The 12,220-nt window shown below is 36.6% G+C and overlaps 1 protein-coding gene across 1 annotated transcript in view; it reads right to left on the minus strand.

Moving 5' to 3' along the window:
- Nucleotides 1-9,603, minus strand: part of LOC106089356 (neurotactin) — an 86,268-nt gene extending 76,665 nt beyond the window's left edge. Inside the window, exon 1 of the mRNA XM_013255189.2 lies at nt 9,454-9,603. The gene's annotated coding sequence lies outside the window, so the exon portion shown is untranslated. The remainder of the gene's footprint in view (nt 1-9,453) is intronic.
- Nucleotides 9,604-12,220: the final 2,617 nt, after the last annotated feature.

Here is a 12,220-nt window from a genome sequence, read left to right on the forward strand (position 1 = left end):
CTGCAACTGAATGCAAGTCTAACTATGGCTCACAATATGTTGAACGTAAAGCAACAACTCAGAATACAATGTATCTTTGTATTCTTTTTGTTGTTGTTGCTGTTGTTATAGTTTATTGTTATTTTTTGAACAACAATCAGTGATGAATGTTTGTATGTTTTTTGTGTTTTTTTTTCACGTTGAATTTGGTGGAATTCATGCATTCTTCCCTTGGCAAGTCAGTCAGCAGTGACAGTGATTGTTTGTCCATTTCGTTCCACAATGTTCATTTGATTTGTATTGTTGTACTGTTGGCGGTGTAGTTTTTCTTTTCCCTTCATTAGATGATGGTGATGGGAGGCAAGCGTTCAAGCTAGCGGCCAACAGACAGAGGTTCTTTAATACAAACAATGATTTATCTATGTATGGATGTGTGTGTGTGTTTATATGTCTGTCTGATCAGATCAATTGCTTTTCGTGCCTTGCAACATTAATTTCTCTTTTTTTGGGTAAAGTTCTGCTGCAGGAAAAAGTCAAGTGAGATTTGTTGTTTTTTTTGTTTCTTCTCCAATTGTCTTCTTTGAGGGTCCGTCCGTCCATTGACCATTACGTGCATTGTGTGCAGCATCCGTCTTGATGACGTTCAACACTATTCTATTGTTTGAGATTTTCTCTATTTGATTTTCTTTTGTGGCCTCAGTGCCCCACTGGTGTAAATTATCTGAGAATAGAGTGAAAGAGAGAGAGAGAGAGAAAAAGAGAGAGAGCGGGGATAGTGGGAAGTGAGTTTGTGTGTAATTAATTACCGATTGAAAGGGCATCTCAATTTCAAGTGGCCTGTTTTGAATAGACGACGGAGGTTTTCTCACACAATCATCGCAGTCAATTAATCGTTTATTCCCCTGATAAATACTTTGATTGTTCGTTTTAGTCTCAACTTCATTTGTTTATGCTTCTATCAACTTCTTTGTGGCATTGCTTTCCTAAGCCAGAGGGAACGTAGGCATCCCTCATTGGATAGAAACAAGAAAATGAATGGAGCATTTTTCCAATTAATTAATCAATTTTTAAAGGAAAACTAAATTTTTTGAACAATCTGCTAGTAATCGTGAAATTATTTCTTGTAAGTTATTTAGCCAAACGTGGATCCTCATAGAAAATTTTACTTGAATTTGATTTTCATAGAAAATTAAGAATTCTATTTTCACCTCTGCCCAAAGTCTTTATTTTATTTTTATGAGGGGGGAAAGTAGACGAAAACTGGACTAAGAATTATTGAACTTGTCGTCTTTCATGGTCTTTATTCTATACTAGCCGAACCGGGCCCGCTCCGCTGCGCCTTCTTTAACTCTCTAATATCTTTTTAGGGTGGCGACATTTCGCCCTGAATGCGGATATCAAATTCGTGCCATTCTAGCCTATGACGCTGAACGTCATAGGCTGACGCTGGTGAGAACATCGTACAAAGCGGTGTTTATCCCCTCTTAATGTTGGCGACATTTGCGAGATACAATGCCATGCATGGTCATTTAAAAAAAATTCGCCAAAGAGGTGTCGGACACCGTTCGGACCCGGCAAAAAAAAAAGGTCCCTTACCATTGAGTTTAAACTTGAATCGGAAAGCACTCATTGATGTATGAGAATTTTCCCCTTTTCGATTCCTGGCGGTAATCTTCTTCCTTAGGGTAATGTTCTCATTAGGGGAGGAATGGCACCTCAGACATTTCGACTCAAATATGGATATCAAATTCGTGCTGCCATTTTAAATCCCTTAAATTTGAGCTGCATATTGCCATGGCTGGTAAATATTAACCGCTTGGAGGCTGTTTTGGGGCTGGGGCGGCCACCGGCACTTTGCACTGAAAATAAATATCAAATTCGTTCTTTATACCCAACAGTATAATTTAGGGCGTGATTTAGGGCGTACCGCAAAACAATTGGATATCAAATTTGTTTTCTACTCTCAAATAAATTTCATTTGAGTCCCATATTGACATAATGGGTCAAATAACGCATTTGACGTATCTTTAGGAGGAAAAGCGCCACCGAGACTTGAAAGCAAATTTTAATGTCATATTGGTAATCTACTCCCTAATACCTTTCATTTGAGTCCCATATAGCCATTGACGGCTAATATGCCCATTTGGGGGTGGGCGACCTCCCATTATTCGGACCTAATGTTTTATGCCATATTTGTAATCTACTGCCTAATACTTTTCATTTGAGTCCCATATTGACATGAACCTCGGATATATCTGTTTAGAGAAGTTATGGGGATGGGTTTCCAATACCTATTCGTTTTCTGGTCTCCAATACCTTTCATTTGATGCCCTTATTGTGCCCATCGGACCACTTTCAGATATGGGTGGCTTTTTTGGCGTAAGGGGGAGGGCCCAACCCCACCCGACAGACAAACGTACACAATCTATGAACATTTTAAGAAAATCGGTTCAGCCAAGTATCATATAGTCATAATGGGTCTAATGGCGTTTTTCGTTCTGATTTTGTATACCAGATTCGAAATCTACTCCCGAATATCTTTCATGTACGCCCCATATTGAAATTAACGTCCGATATGTGTGTTTGGGGGAGTTTTGGGGTTGGGGCGTTCCGCTGGGTACTTAGACTCAACTTTTAATACCATATTCGTATTCTACTCTTCAATACCTTTCATTTGATACCTATATTGTCCACGATTGGTCTACTTTTAATTTTGGGTTGTGCTTTTGGCATAAGGGGGAGGGTCCGTCCCCCTTACGATACCGAAAATTTATATAGCCTATGCTTCCTTCCAGTCCAACCTACAGTATATGCGAAAATTTCGAGAAATCGGTTCTGCAGTTTTTCAGTCTATACGGAACAAACAAACCGAGTTCCATAAATCCGTGATTGGCTATTGTGGCCATTTTGGGCGTTATTGTGGGGGTGGGGTGACCCCCTATACTTTTACATAAATTTGTATGCCAGATTCGTTATCTACTCCCGCATACTTTTCGTTTGATACCCATATTGTCCTTATCGGTCCACTTTTGATTTTGGGTGGTGTTTTTGGGTTAACGATGGAGGGTCCGCCCTCTTCCGTTATCAATAAATTACAAAGCCTATTCCTACTTCCTGACCATATTCGTACTATACTCCTGAATACCTTTAATTTGAGTAACATATTATCATTATCGTCAAATAAACCTATATTAAGGGGTTTTGGGGTTGGGGCGGCCCCCTATGTACTTGGACCCAACTTTTGTTATGAAATTCATACTCTACTCTTGAATACCTTCTATTTGAATCCCATTTTGTCTTGATCTGGCCACTTTTATTTTTGGGTAGTACTTTTGGAGTAAGGGGAAGGGTTCGCCCCCCTCCCGATATCAAAAAATTATATAGCCTATGTTTCCTTCCAGATCAATCTATACAATCTGTGAAAATTTCAAGGTAATCAGTTCAGCCATTTTTGAGTCTATACGGAACAAACAAACAGCCCATACGGAACAAACAAATACACAAATTAAACTTTATATACAAGATTAATCGGCCTACTAAATGTGCGTAGTATTCCCATTAGATGTATAGGAGCTTTATGACACAGTGCATGTGCTTAAGCTTTATAATAATGCCCCATATAATTCTGCAGATTTATGAAGAGACAACAAAAAATCAAATTCAATTTTAGTGCAACATTTACTAACAGCTATTACATTTTTCTTTATTTCCAGTATGTAAAACAAAAATCAAGAAATGAAAACAAATGTTCAACAATTTAGCTATATTGAACATAAACTTTAAATTTCGTTCAGTAATAAAAACAGATACTGGCAAGGATGAAGTTTTTACTCATTTTAAGTAAAATGTCTTTTTCTTCAAAAAACAAAACTTATGTTAGTTCCTATTTCTCCAAAAATAAATCTGTTTAAGTAAAATTAAAATTATTAACTACTGTATCAATATTTATGAAAATTCAATTTTACTTGTGTATAGGAAATTTTCTTAACCTTTTAGAAATTGAAACTCAGCGTAATTACACATCATAAACTAGCCCGTATTATGTTATTAATTCATATTTACAATAGGCACTTTTCTCAGTATGAAAGAAAGACTGAGCTTAGGACAGGTCGTTGAAAAGTTTCCTACACGAAGTATCGACATGTCTTTACAACAGAAAGATTACACCATGACAGCCTTCCTGAATATTGATTAGTAGAGAGCGGATACATATGCAAATGCATATATTTTTTTGAGCATCGGAAAAAAAATTTTAATACACAGAAATTCGTTTCATCGAATGTAGGTTTAGAAAACGCTAAGAAATTTTTGCATACTTTATGCAAACTGCATATATTGCATATCTTTTGCATATTTTGCACACCTTTTTCATATTTGGTGGATATTTGTAGACTAAAAAACGCCAGTTATCAATGTTGGCTCAAACGATTTAAGCTTATTTTTGTATGTACCCTTATAAAAACTCAAAAATACGAATCTGGTGGTGAGTTTGGGGTCAAGCTATTGGGTGAACGGCCCAACCCAAAAAGACTTTAGTGTATTGGGACAATATCTGATTCAAATGTAAGGTGTTTGGACACATGTCGTTTAGACGAACGATTTTTTTCTGCATATAAAACGGATTACTCTGACAAACGTAGAAATTTGACTGCAGATCACATTGAAAAAATTTTAGTAATACTAACTAACTACATATACTAACTACAATACTAACTATAGGGTGATTTTTTTGAGGTTAGGATTTTCATGCATTAGTATTTGACAGATCACGTGGGATTTCAGACATGGTGTCAAAGAGAAAGATGCTCAGTATGCTTTGACATTTCATCATGAATAGACTTACTAACGAGCAACGCTTGCAAATCATTGAATTTTATTACCAAAATCAGTGTTCGGTTCGAAATGTGTTCAAATTTTGACAAATTTTGTTCAGCGATGAGGCTCATTTCTGGTTGAATGGCTACGTAAATAAGCAAAATTGCCGCATTTGGAGTGAAGAGCAACCAGAAGCCGTTCAAGAACTGCCCATGCATCCCGAAAAATGCACTGTTTGGTGTGGTTTGTACGCTGGTGGAATCATTGGACCGTATTTTTTCAAAGATGCTGTTGGACGCAACGTTACGGTGAATGAACACATTTCGAACCGAACACTGATTTTGGTAATAAAATTCAATGATTTGCAAGCGTTGCTCGTTAGTAAGTCTATTCATGATGAAATGTCAAAGCATACTGAGCATCTTTCTCTTTGACACCATGTCTGAAATCCCACGTGATCTGTCAAATACTAATGCATGAAAATCCTAACCTCAAAAAAATCACCCTTTATTATATTATATATGTATTAAAACTCAAAAAAAAAAAAACAAAAAAACTTCTTAGCAATTAAACTGCATGAAAATATGTATTCTTTATTTTGGTATTTCCTCTGTACAAATTTTAAATCTTATTTTCATTAGCTCCTATTTCCTCTACATATTGGGTTGCCCAAAAAGTAATTGCGGATTTTTCATATAATCGGCGTTGACAAATTTTTTCACAACTTGTGACTCTGTAATTGCATTCTTTCTTCTGTCAGTTATCAGCTGTTAATTTTAGCTTGCTTTAGAAAAAAAGTGTAAAAAAAGTATATATGATTAAAGTTCATTCTAAGTTTTATTAAAAATGCATTTACTTTCTTTTAAAAAATCCGCAATTACTTTTTGGGTAACCCAATATCTACAAATTTTATTCAAACCTGCAAATATTAAATAAATATCGTTATAAAAAATATGTATGAATATTTAAGACCAAATAACTTGTTAACAATCAAAAGACATGGTTAAAAAAATATTTTTTGTATTTCTTCTGTACAAAAACCCAAATCTTAATTACCTTCACTCCTATAAACTTTATATATATATATAAATAATGAATTCAAATATATAACTATAACAATGTATTTAAAGAAACGGCTTCTTTTTTTTCCAAAACCCCGATACATTGAAAATGCGTAAGGCAAATTTTTAAGAATCTGATCAACTTTAATAATAAAATCTGTCAATATGGGAGCTATACTACGATATAGACCAATCTGAACCATATTTGGCACAGATATCAAAATCCTAAACACAACTCGTTGTGCCAATTTTCAGCGAAATGGGGAAATAAACACTACTTTTAAGGGTCTTAGACCTTAAATCGGGAGATCGGTCTATATGGGAGCTATACTAAGATATAGACCGATCTGAACCATATTTGGCACATAAATCAAAAATCTAAACACAATTCGTTGTGCCAAATCGGATAATAAATACGGAACTTAAGGGCCTAAGACCTTAAATCGGGAGATCAGTCTATATGGGAACTATGCTAAGATATATACCGATCTGAACAACAGATATCTGGAATCTTAACACAATACGTTGTGCCAAATTTCAGCCAAATCGGATAATAAATGTGGCTTTAATAGGTCTAATACCCTAAATCGGGAGATCGGTCTATATGGGAGCTATGCTAAGATATAGACCAATCTGAACCATTTTCGGCACAGATATCTGGAATCTTAACACAATACGTTGTGCCAAATTTCAGCCAAATCGGATAATAAATGTGGCTTTTATAGGGCTAATACCCTAAATCGGGAGATCGGTCTATATGGGAGCTATGCTAAGATATAGACCAATCTGATCCATACTCGGCACAGATATCTGGAATATTAACACAATACGTTGTGCTATACGGAACTATGCTAAGATATAGACCGATCTGAACCATATTCGGCACAGATATCAAAGATCTAAACAAAACTCGTTGTGCCACATTTCAGCCAAATTGGGTTATAAAAACGGCTTTTGTGGGCTTAAAACCTTAAATCGGGAGATCAGTCTATATGGGAACTATGCTAAGATATAGACCGATCTGAACCATATTCGGCACAGATATCAAAGATCTAAACAAAACTCGTTGGGGCACATTTCAAATCGCCAAATCGGGTTATAAATACGGCTTTTATAGGCCTAAGAACCTAAATCGGGTGACCGGTACACATTTGAACCTAATAGGTTCTTAGAATACCATTAGAGGGAAATGGGTTCAATGAGGACATTTATATCCACAAAAGTATTTAGAACCCAAACCATTAAATCATTTAATGTTCTAAACGTATCAAATAATGCCTAAATGAAAATTTTGGTCAAAATCGGTCCATAAACAAAAAGTCCATATATATCCGCTCTCTATTAATTGGCCTATATGTGAAGATATAATGCCAATATGTTCTTAGAACATAATTCTTAGAATGCAATTAGAGGAAAATGGGTTCAATGAGGACATTTATACCCACAAAAGTACCCCAAACCATTAAATCGTTTAATGTTCTAAACGTATCAAATAATGCCTAAATAAAAATTTTGATCAAAATCGGTCCATTAACAAAAAGTCCATATATCTCCGCTCTCTATTGATTGGCCTATATGTGAAGATAGAATGTCAATATGTCTCTATTTTGGGTCGTACATTTTGCATATATCAGACATGACGTCAAAATTCGGTTTCTAACACCAAATAGTGCCTAAATACAAATTTTGGTTAAAATCGGTCCATTAACAAAAAGTGCATATATATCCGCTCTCTATTGATCAGCCTATATGAGGAGATAGAATGTCGATTTGTCTCTATAAAGCAAGGATTAAACCATGGAAGACCGTCATCCTGGATTTGGAGTGGCCCTTATGTGGAGAAAGGATCAACAAACCTTTTATCTCCTACTGGAAGAATAATAAGTTATGCAGGAGGACTATCAACGCAAATTTGGGAGAATGTGTGTTCCGAAGGGGGTTTCAAGGACAAGGACGCAAGTTCGAACTTATTGTCTATAATCTTTTGATAAATGAAATCATATGGATCTTGTTAAGGATCCATATGATTTAGCATTTTTACTTTTAAAATTTCAATATTTAAGGAAGCTCCTGTTTGCAAGGTATTTCTGTGTCTTAAATAAAGTTACACCATTGTCCCGTTACATCCTTTTCCCGAACTCAATTTCCTAAATTTTAAAGATATTTTGGGCTTCAAGTATGTTTTAAGCTACCATTTAATATACAAATTCTTTAATATCAAGAAAAAAATCTTTCACAAAAAGAGTTGTTTCCTTAAAAATTTGCAAATTTGGGCATATTTAAATAATGTTTGTCATCTTTGGTTCGAATCTTTAAGGTAAGGACAACTATTTTTTCAGTGTACTGGGGCAGCCGAGTGAACTCACAATTCAACCTTAGATTTGGGCACATTTCTGCCCTTAATGGCCACAGTCAGGATGTCTACAAGTCAGGATCTCTACAAGAACTAAATCCGGATCTTTAACCTCAAATGGTCTTGATAAATGTAAATAAATTCATTGCAAGCCCGTCTAACCTCTTTCCCAAGATCCATAAAATTTTTAAACTTTTGAATTTTCACATTGGTTATCAGGGAATTATCCCAGGTCATGGTATGTCATGTACACTACCATATATGGACAAAAGCTTTGCGTCACCCAACGAAACCAGACAATGTTTGCACTTTGTTATTTTTCAACCGGTCCCTTTTGGCATGAGGTTCTAAACAACTGGACACACGCACACACGAGCTCCAAAATTCTTATCATGTATACAGAGAATGAAGAAAAAAAGTGTGTCAATCGACTCCAGCATATCCCTTAAATCATCAACACAAAGTTATTTAAAAAAAAAAATTTAAAAATTATTCCGAATTGATAGGCAGACAAACAACAGCAGGAGGTACTGGCAGAAGAAATATAAAAATTGAATTTATTTTCAGGGCGACCCCAAACACACCAAAGCCTAAAAGGATGGGCCAAAGTGTAGACAGACAGACATCTGTGCTGTGTATCTGCAAAATATCATTGAGGTAGTCGTGATTGGAGTGGTTAGGCTCTGTTGCAAATCCATCCACAAAGAAAGACTGAAAGTAGGAAGAGGCAGATTTAAGGAAAAAAAAAAAACTACCGGTGCCATGGTTGTTGCTGGTTTCCCTCCGTTGGAGAGTGTTTTCTTGTCCTCTTTTTTTCGTTCTTTCTCTATTGTTGTGGCAACGGCTGTGTATCTGAAGGTGGTGTCGGTTGATGGTGGAAGCTGCAAGGAGTTTATCTATTTCAGTTTTTTTTTTTTCTCTTGTATTTCCTTTGGTACAAAGTGCGGCTGTGACTCTATCTTGGGATACATAAACACAAAGCTGGCACACAGACACTCACTCACACACATGCATATAGCCGCGAACACAAAACATCATAATAAGCATGTCTGTCTGTCGGCACATCTGCAAGAGACCCGAACCAACGACAGAGGACTAGTTTATGGTAGCCCAAGAAAAAAAAATCAATAAATCCAATAGAACGGATTTCCTAATCCCATTCATTATGAGAGGAAAATGTGTCTCTCCCCCTCCCCCTCAAGCGGTTGTTGAGTATAGAATCAGCCAATAGTTTTTCATACTCACCCAATGTCAATAAGCTCAGAGCGTCTACACAATTTTCTTCTTTAAACGTTTTTTTTTGTCGTTAAATGTTTTAAAAATTTAGTTTTGTTTATAATAATCCACAGGCATTAACACTTTATAAACAAAACACCCTCTGGGTAGTGATTGATTTTTTTTTTTTTTGTTGAAGAAGGAAGGCTATCAAGCATCGGATGGTTTAAATGTTGTGACAAGAACTTTACCAAAAATCACACTTTATTGTTTATTTTAATTTTTTTTTCGCAGTTATTGAAAATTTCTCATCTCACCCTTTCAAAATATCTTCGATTCATGCAATCACTTGGTTCGAAAATCTTTCAGAATTTATTTCGGATCTATCTCAGCATAAAAACACAAACACTTCTATTTGTTTAACAAATTAAATTTTTGTTTTCCTCGCGCACACACAAAAGCACCAATCAAAGAACTGAACTGAACTTCTCCACTCTGTGTTATCCGTTTGCGAAAAAGTTGTCTACTTGTCTACCGGGTGCGAACGAACGAATAAACGACGAACAAAATGCGAAGTGCATTGAAGTTTTGTTAGCCGACTTCTTTAGTTTTTGCAAAAGCCACAACAACAACAAAATCAAAGTATGGCAGAACAAAATAAACTTAACTTGACTGCCTCTCTTCTCTGTGCATTTTGTATGCATCAATGGCTCTTTTGTTGTGCCGTTATAACCAATGTTGTCATTTTAGCGGGTTTTTGTTTTGTTGCGATGAGCTGCAAAAGAAAGAAAATTATGAACGAATAAATTTATGGGAACTCCAGTCCCGACAACGCTTTCTTTTTTTGAACAAAGCTTATTTTCTGGATCTAAAGTCTTTATTGGAAATTAAAGTGCCACTAAAAGTGCTATTTGTAAGCACATGGTCAACATATTTGGAAACTTGTGATTACATCGTGCAACCGTGCGAAACGGAAAACCATGTTTAATTTGTGTCGTTTAAAATAATCCTTACTGGACTATCCGAGGATAGTCCATAAAAATTCTGCTGATAGCGGTGCACCTAGGCTTTCCTTCTGCAGTATAGATTACAGCTGCTGCAAACATTTTTTTGAAGGCACTGTTTCAAGGTATGCACCATTTTTATACCCTCCACCTTAGGATGGGGGTATACTAATTTCGTCATTCTGTTTGTAACACCTCGAAATATGCGTCTCAGATCCCTTAAAGTATATATATTCTTGATCGTCATGTCATTTTAAGTCGATCTAACCATGTCCGTCCATCTGTCTGTCGAAAGCACGCTAATTTTCAAAGGAGTAAAGCTAGGCGCTGGAAATTTTGCACAAATACTTTTTATTAGTGTAGGTCGGTTGGGATTGTTAATGGGCCAAATCGGTCCATGTTTTCATATAGCTGCCACATAAACCGTTCTTGGGCCTTGACTTCTTGAGCCTCTATAGGGCGCAATTCTTATCCGAATGAACTGAAATATTACGCAATGAATTCTACAATGTTCTGAATTCATTTACGGTCCGAATCGGACTATAACTTGATATAGCGCCAATAGCATAACAGTTATTATTCAATATTCTTTATTTGGCTAAAAAGAGATATCACGCATAGAACTCGACATATGCGATCCGTGTTGGAGGCTCTTACTTGTTTTTTTTTTTTTAATGTTTCACGCAATATAACTTTCGTATTTGACACATATTTAAAAGGTTGCATAAAATCCAGACTCCACAGTATAAAATGGCAACTTTCACCACAAACGGACTTATTTCGACAAATAATCGCCAGCCATATAAAAATTTTTCCTTAAAGAGGTGTCGCACTGTGGCACGCCGATCAGACTCGGCTATTTAAGAAAGCTTCTTATAATTGTCTTATAATTGCATGTCCGCCTATGACGCTGAACGCCTGGGTTCGAATCCTGGAGAGACTATCAGAAAAAAATTTTCAGCGGTGGTTTTCCCCTCCTAATGCTGGCAACATTTGTGAGGTACTACGTCATGTAAAACTCTCTCCAAAGAGGTGTCGTACTGCGGCACGCCGTTCGGACTCGGCTATAAAAAGGAGGCCCCTTATCATTGAGCTTAAAAACTTGAATCGGACTGCACTCATTCATATGTGAGAAATTTGCCCCTGTTCATTAGTGGAATGTTCATGGTCAAAATTTGCATTTGCATCTTATAATTGAGTATAAACTTGAATCGGACAGCACTCATTGATATGTGAGAAGTTGGAACAGAAGAAGGAAGATGCCTTCTACTTCCTACCGATGAACCATCCAGATCGCTTTAAAAAGCCCAATAACTTGCGAATGATCACATCCGCTAAATCTGACAGGTTCTCAAAGAAACTAAAGTTGAACTCCTTCTAACTGCTAGGGACACACACACATAAGGTGTTCTTCTTCTTCGATGTCCTCACAGCTTCTGCAAAAGTCGTTGCTGGCAACCTTCAGTCTGTCAGCATGTTTTCCAATTAGACAGTGACCTGTCATGACGGATACCATGACGTCTGTTCTAGCTAATGACAGCAAAGCAGTAGGCCAAATAGTTTTGAAATTCTTACAACCCTCTCTTTATGACCTTCTATCATTCGTTGTCCTTCGGGCCTGGTCCTAAAAACTTAGCTTACATGTTGCTAGAGGCATACCCACAGATTCCAGTATCCCTGGAATGTGTACGGTAGTTCTTAGTCTCACAAGCTCATCGCTTTACAATTCCCTGGGATATCTCTGTGGCCCGGCACCCAGAACTGGTGAGTTTTGAACTGTTCAGCCATCTCGT

The sequence above is a fragment of the Stomoxys calcitrans genome, chromosome 1 (genome assembly GCF_963082655.1).
Source record: "Stomoxys calcitrans chromosome 1, idStoCalc2.1, whole genome shotgun sequence".
Lineage (NCBI taxonomy): Eukaryota > Metazoa > Arthropoda > Insecta > Diptera > Muscidae > Stomoxys > Stomoxys calcitrans.